The following is a 9,213-nucleotide window of genomic DNA, read 5'->3' as shown; positions in this document are numbered from 1 at the left end:
CACTCTGTTGCCCAGGCTGGAGTGCAGTGGTGCGATCTCAGCTCACTGCAAGCTCCGCCTCCCGGGTTTTCGCCATTCTCCTGCCTCAGCCTCCCGAGTAGCTGGGACTACAGGCGCCCGCCACCACGCCCGGCTAATTTTTTTTTGTATTTTTAGTAGAGACGGGATTTCACCGTGTTAGCCTAGATGGTCTCGATCTCCTGACCTCGTGATCCGTCCGCCTCGGCCTCCCAAAGTGCTGGGATTACAGGCGTGATGCCTTATCCTTTTTAAATGAAAGCCTGGCCGCCCTCTCCTGGCGCCTGCCCTGTCCCAGTGCCCTCTGCCCGAGCCCCGTCTCGTGCCCTACCTCCCCCTGCACCTTTGCCCCGCACCCTCCTCCCTCTGCGCCCCGCGTCCCGCGCTCGCCCGCTCCCCGCGCTCTCGCGCCCGCTCCGTGCCCGCTCGGCGCTCGCTCCGCGCTCGCTCGCTCGCGCTCCCCGGCGCCGGCTGCGGAGGGAGCTGCTCTGCCCGCAGCTGGCGCAGCGCGGGGGCGGCCGCGGGTGGGCGGGTGCCGCGGGCCCGGGCGCCGAGCATGAGCCGCCGCCGGCGCCGGCCGCGCGCTGCTCGGGGCCCGATTGCGGCGCGAGGGCGGCGCGGGAGCGACGCTGGCCCGGACCGAGGTAGGCAGCGGCCGCGGACCTTCAGTCCCTCGGGGCCCTCGCCCGCGCCCGGGGCCGTGCCCTCTGGTTGCCGGCGCGGGCAGGGCGGGGCGTGCGCGGGCCCAGGGTCCCGGCTCGACGCGGCCGTCGTGGGGCCGGGGCGCGGGCTCTGGGCGCGGGGCGGGGGACGCGCGCGGGGGAGGGCGGCCGGGAGCCCGGCGCGCGGAGTTGCTGAGAACTCTGCCCGGGGCTGGACGGCGCCAGGACCCCCTGCGCCCTCCGCCCCTGCAGTGCACCCGGCGTGCCGTGCCGTGCCGGGCCGGGCGTGGCAGGAGCGCACGCGGCGGGCGGGCGTGGGCACTGCGGGCAGGTCCGCTGCCCGGAGCCTGGCATGGGGGTGGGGGCTGGGGAATCGGAGGAGCTCAGGGCTGCGCAGTTGGAAGTTTCCATTTGCTCTTCTGCATTCTGGGCCCCGCCGTGGTATCTCACGCCCTTGCTGTTTGGCGAGGAATTGGGGCTTGAGCTCTGCATCTGGGGGAGAGGGCCAGGGCCATGCCAGGTGTCTCCCTCTCCCTGCTGGGCAAGGGTCATTTGAAGGACCACGCTCTCTTTGCCCCGGGCCTTGTCGGCCCCAGGGATGGGGCAGGTGCAGCTGGTTCTGGTCTGAGGGTCGGTGAGTGAGAGGTGGGGGCGGAAGTCCCCTGCTGTGTGTGGAGGGACGCGCTGGCAGGTTCATGTGCCCTGCATTTCTGGCTGCCTCTGGGTACTGGACCTGGTGGATGTTTACAGGGAGGCCGCAGTCTGCCTCTTGGGAGCCACCTGGGGGCAGAGACCTGGTGGTGGTCAGCGCTCTCTCCCTCCCTGCCCAGAGCAGCGAGCTCCTCCCTGGTTCACCCTCCCCACCACTGCCACTCTTCTCCCACTGTCCTGCGCGGGAAGGGCCCCGATGGCCTTCGGCCGCAGGATTCCAAAACACAGGAGTCAGGCTGGGTGCAGGGGAGCCTCCCCGAGGCCTTGCTTCCCTCTGCCCCCTCCCAGGGTTCTTCTGCCCCCTCCGGATGCAGTCTTGCCAGCCCAGCCTGTCCAGCTCGGTGCCCTGGACTCTAAGGGACTCTAGGGGGCCTCCACCCGAGAGGCCACAGGTCTTGATTCGTGAACCACGGGCAGGCTGCAGGCCTCTGAGACTCAGTTTCCCCATCTGTAGACTGACACAGTTTTGATGACCTCTGAGGACATTTCCACCCTGGTGTCCAGTGACACTTTGCTTTGGAACCTCAGGACCCCAGCCCAGGAAGGGGAGATCCGGAGCGGGGGGACATGGAGGACCTTGGCTGGGTGGCCAGGGACACATGGGTGGTTTCTCTGCCCCTCCAGCCAGTGCGTGTCCTTAGGGCTGTGGTTGGTAGTGACCCAGCGAGGTGGGTGCAGCAGGCCCACAGGCCCTACTTCTGAGAAGGGTGTGAGCTGTGTGGATCCCCCAGGCTCTCTGGTGAAGTGGAGAAGCTGTGTCCTCCTGCACATGCCCCTGGGTTTGCGAACCAAGCAGGTATCCCAGGTGTGCCTTGGCCTGAAGGCCAGCCAGCGAGTTTGTTTTTCTCTGGGAGACATCTTCGAGCTGCCAGCCGGATGGCTCCCTTCCACCTGGCAAAACGTGGAAATGGAACAGTTCACACAGAGCAGAGGGGTTTTTTGGTGTAACTTAGCAACTGCAGGCAGGGGAGGAGGAGGAGGAGGGATAAATGGCATTTGTGCTGGACAGTGGCTGGTGCGGGGAGAGCCACACACACAGTGGCCCCCGGCAGTGGGAGGGGCCAGCCAGGGAGGAGAGCGAGTGTACACTGGGACACAGTGTGGCCAGGAGCCCCTGAGCACGCCGGTCCCCACCTGTAGAATGATGCCAGGGGCAGGATGGGACAGCTTTGGTTGGCCTTTGGTTTTTGGCAACAGAACCGTGGGTTTCACAGAAGCCATATTTGTCAAATAGGTCAAGTGAAGTGCTATGCCAAGGCAGGGATGGGGCCAGGGGGTTTGGCCCCCCCACTGTCCTCAGGAGAGGGGCTGGTGGAGGGATGCTCTTCTCTGCATGGCCCACCCCAGGGAAGGAGCGCTGGGCTGCTGGGGGTAGTCCCAGGGGCAAGCAGATAGCAGATGGGGAGGAGACTCAAGGCATCTCCCCGACCCCTCCCTGCTGCCCCTTGACGGCCCCTCCCTCCCCTTCCCCCTTTTTCTCCTGAGGCCATCTGCTTGGGCCCAGCGCTCTGGCTGTTTTTCTCTTGGAGCTTCCAATCTGCCTCCTGTAACTCCCACCCACTCCAGCCTGCCTCCCGGCTCCTCTGCCCTCCCCTGCCCACTCCCTGCTGGGGAGGATGAGTGTTTACCTAGCAAGGGTGTGATGTGCGGAGGGAGGGGACTGAAGTGGCACTGGTGGGCTGACAGTCATAGAGGAGGGCCTCTGATACCCACTGGTGAACTGCTGGGGGTGTCAGAGGCCCTTCCCTATGGCTGTCAGCCTGACCTGCGGGGGTCCAGAGAGGGCTCACTGCCCACTTTTTGGGTGTATCCCTGTTGCCCCTTTCTGGGCACAGAACCTGGGGCTGTGGGTGTGTGAGAGTGGGCTCTGGGCCGGCCCAGAGTGGCAAGCTGCCAGGAGCCCATGCAGAATGTCCCTGCACGCTGGGACACCAGGAATTCCCCAGCTAGCAGCCTGGGAGCAGGGGTGGGAAGGTCAACTGGTATGGCCAGCAGTGGCTTGGTGGGCACTGTGTGAAGGGAAGCCTGAAAGTCCCTTGGGGTCCTGGCCTGCTCAGAGTGGGAGAGGGGCTCTGGCCCAGGGCTCACCACCTGGGACAGGCTGGTAGAGGCTGCTCCAGGCACCGTGACAGAAGGCTGTGAGGAGTGTCCGACCAGGAGTGGACAGGTCTGAGGACCCAAGTAGGGCCTGTGCTGTGATGGACGGGGTGGGGATGTGACTGCTGCTGTGGCCATCCCTGCCTGGTGGACTGTGGAGAGGGAAGCCAGGCAGGGAGAGTAGTCAGGTGGCCCTGGCTCTGCTGCAGCGCTTCCCAGGAAGCACATGGGTGCTTTTGGGCATGACTCAGGATGACACCCAGTGAGCCTGTTCTGGGAAGCTCCTCTGCACCTGTGGTTGCCTGCCTTGCCCTGGGCGCTGCTTGGGCTGGGGTAGGGGCTGGGCTGTGGGCCTGTGCTGCCCAGGGCAGCCAGCAGGGGCTCCAAGGCCTGCCTGTCTCTTGTGAGCTGGCTGTGGGGTTCTTTGTGAATTCAGGGAGCAGAGGCCAGCACCGGCTCAAAGAGGAGAGGCCTGGGCTGGGACTCTAGACAGAACAGCCCAGGGCGGGCACTTCATACGTGGGATGCAAAGATGTGGCTGCTCGGTCGACAGGTGCTTTTCCTTTTTTAAAAACAACGAGAAACTTGCTCAGCCGTCCCCACCCTGGTTGCCTGTGCGGGTTGACTTTGAAGACATGTTCTCTGCTCACTCTGAATCCTCACTTCCCACTCACTCCCACCCACGCCAATCTGCACACACCTCCTTCAGTCCAGGGATGTCTTGTTGAGAGGCCGTGGACGTCCACTGCCTTCCTCCCAGACACCCATTTCCTGGGCTTGGCTGGCCCCTGGTTCTCCTCCTCCTGTCCCGGTACGCTCAAAGTCCCTGTTCCTCAGGACCTGGGCTTAAACCCTTTACCCAGCCACAGCATCTGTTCCCTCCTCCATGCTCATCCGGTTCCAGCTCCCATCAGCCCCCACCTGTCCTCTGGGCTCTGTCAGGTGTGAGCCTGCTGGACGCCTCCCAGGTGATGATGCACATCATCATGCCCCTTAACCTTGCCTGCCCCAGGTTCCCCATCTGAGCACATGGGCAGCCGGCTCTCCCTTGCCCCCTCTGCCAGCTTCCCTTTGCCTGGAGTTGTCAGCCAGTCTGGCACACCCCACTCCAGACCTCTCTTCTGCCCCTTCTGCCTCTCCCTGCTCACTGCCACCTCTATGGGCCGGGCCACCATTCCCTGGCCAGGACATTTGCAGTGGCCTCCTTACCCTGCAGTCTCTTCCCCTACTCAGGACATGGCCTCTGCTGGGACTCCCTCCTCCCAGGAGGCTCCCAGTCTTCCTCAGGTGCCTTCCTGAACTTTCCTGCTGTGCAGGGGTTTTGGGGCTGTTCTGCAGCAGCTGCCCTGGGTGTACTTGTCTGTGATCCCCTGGGGTCCAGTCTGCACGAGGCCTGTTGGAGCCCAGCCACGAGACAGTGGCTATGCTGGCAGATTCAGCGAACATCCATGGGAGGTGCATGGAAGTGCCTGAGCCACTGTGTGTGGTGGGGCAGAGCTGCCTGGCCTGGGCCATGTTGCTGCGCCCACACCAGGGAGAGGAGAGGAGAGGAGAGGGAAGCCGACCTGAGAGCCCTGGGACAGTCTGGGGGGATGGTGTCTGGGGTCCTGGACCAGGAAGGAATTCTGGGAGGCGGGGCTGGGAGGCCAGCACCCTGTTTGTTGTCACCACCACTTCTGTTTCTCCAAGTGTCACCCTTAGACTCTACCTTGAAGAGAGAGTTCTCCCTGGATCTGGTTACCATGGCAACACTGTTAACAAAGAGTAGCTTCCGTGGAGGAGGCTGGCGGGAGCTGGGAGAGGAGAGGGGGCGCGTTCTGATGGTTTACCAGCAGGGCTTGTTTCCCCACCCCCACCAAGGCTGCCCAAATCTGGTGGACCCTCCCCCACCCTCTCTGCCCATGGGGCTCTCCAGGTCTCTGGTACCCTGACCCACCGAATGTGAATGTCAGGCAGCCTTGAGTGCATCCGGGTGTGTCCTGGACCCCAGCCACAGCTGGGGCACTGGGGCACTGGGGCAGGCCTCCTCCTTGGGGCCTGGGGAGACATGCCCAGCCACAGCACCAGGTACTTCCCAGGGTGAGGATCTGCATTTTGTCCCTGTACAGACACAGACTCCAAGGTCCAGATTTCTCCTGCCTGGACTTCTCTGCAGGCTAGTTCTGTGCCCAGCTTTTTCTGGCCAGTGCTCTGAGCATGCCCTCTGGGCCCCGCTTCTCCCAGGGCTGTGGTCTGGATGGAGGTAATGTGCAGCCCTGAGTCAGGCTCTGGGTGAGAGCTGGGCAGCCCCGGCTTTGCTGGCTGAGGAGAGGAGGGTTGGCCCCAGTTGCTGGGACCCAAGCCTCTGCCCTCAGAGCTGGGGGAGGAAGGATGGGCCAGAGGCAGTGCGAGTGGACCAGCTGGGAGGATGGGGCTTGGATGAGGTTGGAGCTTGGGGAGTTCTGGCGGTGCCCTGATGCTTTCATGAGTTAATTACTCAGAGCGGGTAGGGGGCTGCATCAATTATTCATTTTATTATTGCTGTTAGCAGTGGGTGGCTGGATGAGGAGTGGAGTCCCCCACAGGCCAGGCCAGGCCAGGCCAGGTGAGCATTGGTGGCACCTGGGAGAGCCCAGGTCCTGCCCACACGGTCCATTGCAGGCATGGCCCTTCCTGCTCGGTCCCACTAGGGGGACAGGGCCTTCTATGCCCTGTGCCCCTCCCTCCTCTGGCCTGGTTGTCTCTGGGAGCCGAGATCACCTTGACCAAGCTGGAGTGAGTTGGACCTGCTGTGAGGTGACCTGCGGGTACCTGGGCCAGATCGACTGCCCTATGGGGAGTGGTGGTGGTGGAGAGGGCTGATAGTAAACTGCCCTGGCAGGTGTGGCCAGGGGTCTCAGCTGTTCTTCATGGAAAGGCCATGGCAGCCAGAACCACTTCCAAGAGGGGGTGGGGCCGAGGGGGAGGGCACTCTCACATTGGTGGGGCCTGGAGGGGAGGCCCACAGCTGTGGTCACCAGGCACCCACCAAGCCTGGCAGGTGCGCACAGGCTGCACAGTCAGTGCTGGCTCGGAGATGCCCACACAAATGTCAAAGAAGCTGCTATTCGGGCCAAGTGTTCCAACTACAGTGCAATTAAGAGAGAAAGTGATAACAAAATGGATAACTCTAAAAGAATCGTATATTTAGAAAATTTGAAGCGCATATTTGAATGATGGGTCAAAGAAACAGTGGAATCGAAAGTTTGGGGTTAAATGATAAAAAATAGAATGCTGCGCGCTCTGGGTCATGGCTGTCGAGGGCTACATGCCCTGCTGCCTGCTGACTTCTGGAGAGCCCAGTTGTACAGGAGAAGTCCACACCCAGGTGCCCTCCTTGGCTCCCACAGTGGGAAAGGTGGGAGGGGGCAGGACAGTGGCCAGGCCTCCTGTGGGCACGGGAGTCTCCCTGCTGGGGTCCTGAGAGGGGGGCGGATCCTGGCTTCTCTGTGGGGTCTGGGTCTGGGGAGCCGCCTGGCCCTGCCTGTGGGGACCGGAGTTCCACAGTGTCTCTCTGGCCTGCCATGGCGCCCAGCGATGGACTCCAGGGCAGCACGGTGTTCTCAGCCCTGCAGGGCAGGACACCAGATGCATCCGGAGGTGCACCGAGTGCAGAGCTGTCTTATGTGAGGCGACTGGGGATGCTGTCAGGGGAAGACACAGGAGGGGATCTCCAGGACAGCACCAGTGCCAGGCAGGGCTCAGGCTACAGAGTGGAGAGGAAGGAGCAGCAGGTGTGGGGAGGCCGGTGCCCTTGGCCCACCCTACTGGTGTCCAGGCCTGGGTGTGGTGTACAGTCACATGCCTGGGGGCTCTGGGTGTACACATTCATTCCGGGTGTGTGCATTCACACCCAGGTGCTGGGAGGGCCCCTGACCAGCCTACTGTCCAAGGGCTCTGCTGGGCGTTTCACTGACATGTGACTTAATGCACCTCTTTTTGATGCCAGCATGATTACACCGATTTTGCCAATGAGCCTCTGGGGTCTGCAGAGAGGGGCGGAGGCAGAGGTTGAGGCCAGGTCGCTCCCGTGCTCGAGGGAGCATGTTAGAGAGCAGGTGGTGTGTTTCTCTGGTGCTTCCCTTCATCTCCCCGAGCCTTCCTGCCGTCCCTGCCCTACCCCTCCGTCCAGCTCCTGAGCTGGCCGTCCCCCTTCCTGCCTTTGTGAGTGGTTTCCCCTGCCTGTGTGCCTCCTGAATGCACACTGCCACCTTGGGGCTCAGCTGGACGGCCCCAGTGGAGAGCACCTCCACTCCTGGAGTTGAGGACACCCCCGCTCCTCTGGGCTATTGAGCCCCTGAACGTGCAGCGGCGGCACCTGGCTTCTGAGTGCTTGTTCTGTGTCCTCTCATCTCGTTCCTGCCTGTGAGGGCTATGACTTAGTGCCTGGGCTGGAGATTCTGATAGAAGGGGCTTAGAGAGGGTATGCTCTCAGGAGACATCTGTGTGGGAATGACAAGCACCATGCAGGGAGGGGAGGAGGCTGGATGGAGGTGCAGTTGCAGTGGAAGTCTAGCCTGATTCCATGGGGACTCCGGAGTGTCAACTGACCCCACAGCCAGCCTCCCTCTGAGGCAGGGGAGTTGGAGTCAGGCCTGTGCACTACTCAGCCCTTGGATGCTGGCACTCCAGTCTTCTGCAGAAGGCTGCAAGTGTGGATGGCTGCTGCACAGCCCTAGGGAAGTCTGGGTAGGGCCCAGCTGCAAGTCCCAGGGGGCGCTGCTACTACCCCCAGGCAAGAGGCTACCTGCTGTGCCTACAGGCCCTCAGCCGGTCCCTGGGGGGCTTGGAATGCAACCTCAGGTCCAGCCTGCTCCTGCATCCCACAGCATCACCACCCTGCATGGATGTCTGTCTTCCTGGGGTCACTGTGAGTGTCTGCGGGTTCTTCTCTGTGCTCCTGACTGCCAGCCCTGGGACCAAGTGCTGTGCTGGCACAGAGGAGCTTTGTTTGTTTGTCCAGGGAAGGACTGACTGATGGTCCTGTTGTCAACCCGGGGCTCAGGCTGGATGGGCCAGAGATGGGGGAACCAGAGACCAGGGCCAGCCCCAGGCCAGTGAAGGCAGTGCAGGGTGGGGAGCACTGGCCGGGGAGTCTGGGGCCTGCACATCAGCCCCTGCTACAGCCCTTTCTCCACTCTGGCTCCTAGCTGTCCTGCCCAGGCCTGGTGGGCAGGAGGCCCATGTGCCCAGTGAGCTCTTTCAGCTTGCCAGGAGGGCCAGCCCAGGTGGCAGCATATGAGCTGCCCAGAGAGTCCACCAGGCATGGAGAGGCTCTGCTGAGTGGATGGATGGTGGGTGTGGGTGGCACAAAGAGGAGACAGAGGCGGTCCCGTTCCTAGGGGCTGGCCTGTGGGGCATCCATCCAGCAAGCCTGCAGCTCAGCAGCTCACCCAAGCCTGCCAGGCTCTCTGAGGCTCCCTGCGGGTGGTGCCCCTTGGCCTACCGAAACAGAGCTGCTCTCCTCCTCCCAAAGGGCCAGCCACCTGGTGTAGCCTGCAGCTTTGCCCCAAGGAAATGCACTTGCCCTCTGGCATTAAGTGCAGAGTGGCAGGTGGCCCTGAGGGAGGTGGGGCACCGGGTTGGCCATGAAAGAGGAGGGCAGGTGGCATGGGGCAGGGGAAGTGGTGACCGAGGCTGGACTTCACCCTCCTGCTGCCCTGCTAGGAGGGATGATGTCACCCTCCACAGCCCCCTCACCTCAACC

At 62.9% G+C, this 9,213-nt stretch overlaps 1 protein-coding gene across 3 annotated transcripts in view; it reads left to right on the top strand.

Annotated features, from left to right (window-relative positions):
* Positions 1-460: 460 nt before the first annotated feature.
* RASGEF1A (RasGEF domain family member 1A) overlaps positions 461-9,213 on the top strand; it is a 70,083-nt gene continuing 61,330 nt past the window's right edge. For all 3 annotated transcript variants that reach the window (XM_074001497.1, XM_074001496.1, XM_005565042.4), the window contains exon 1: positions 461-662. The gene's annotated coding sequence lies outside the window, so the exon portion shown is untranslated. The remainder of the gene's footprint in view (positions 663-9,213) is intronic.

This window comes from Macaca fascicularis, chromosome 9, assembly GCF_037993035.2.
Source record: "Macaca fascicularis isolate 582-1 chromosome 9, T2T-MFA8v1.1".
Classification (NCBI taxonomy): Eukaryota; Metazoa; Chordata; class Mammalia; order Primates; family Cercopithecidae; genus Macaca; species Macaca fascicularis.
The sequence above is the reverse complement of the archived record's forward strand: the minus strand, read 5'-3'. Positions and strand labels throughout refer to the sequence as shown.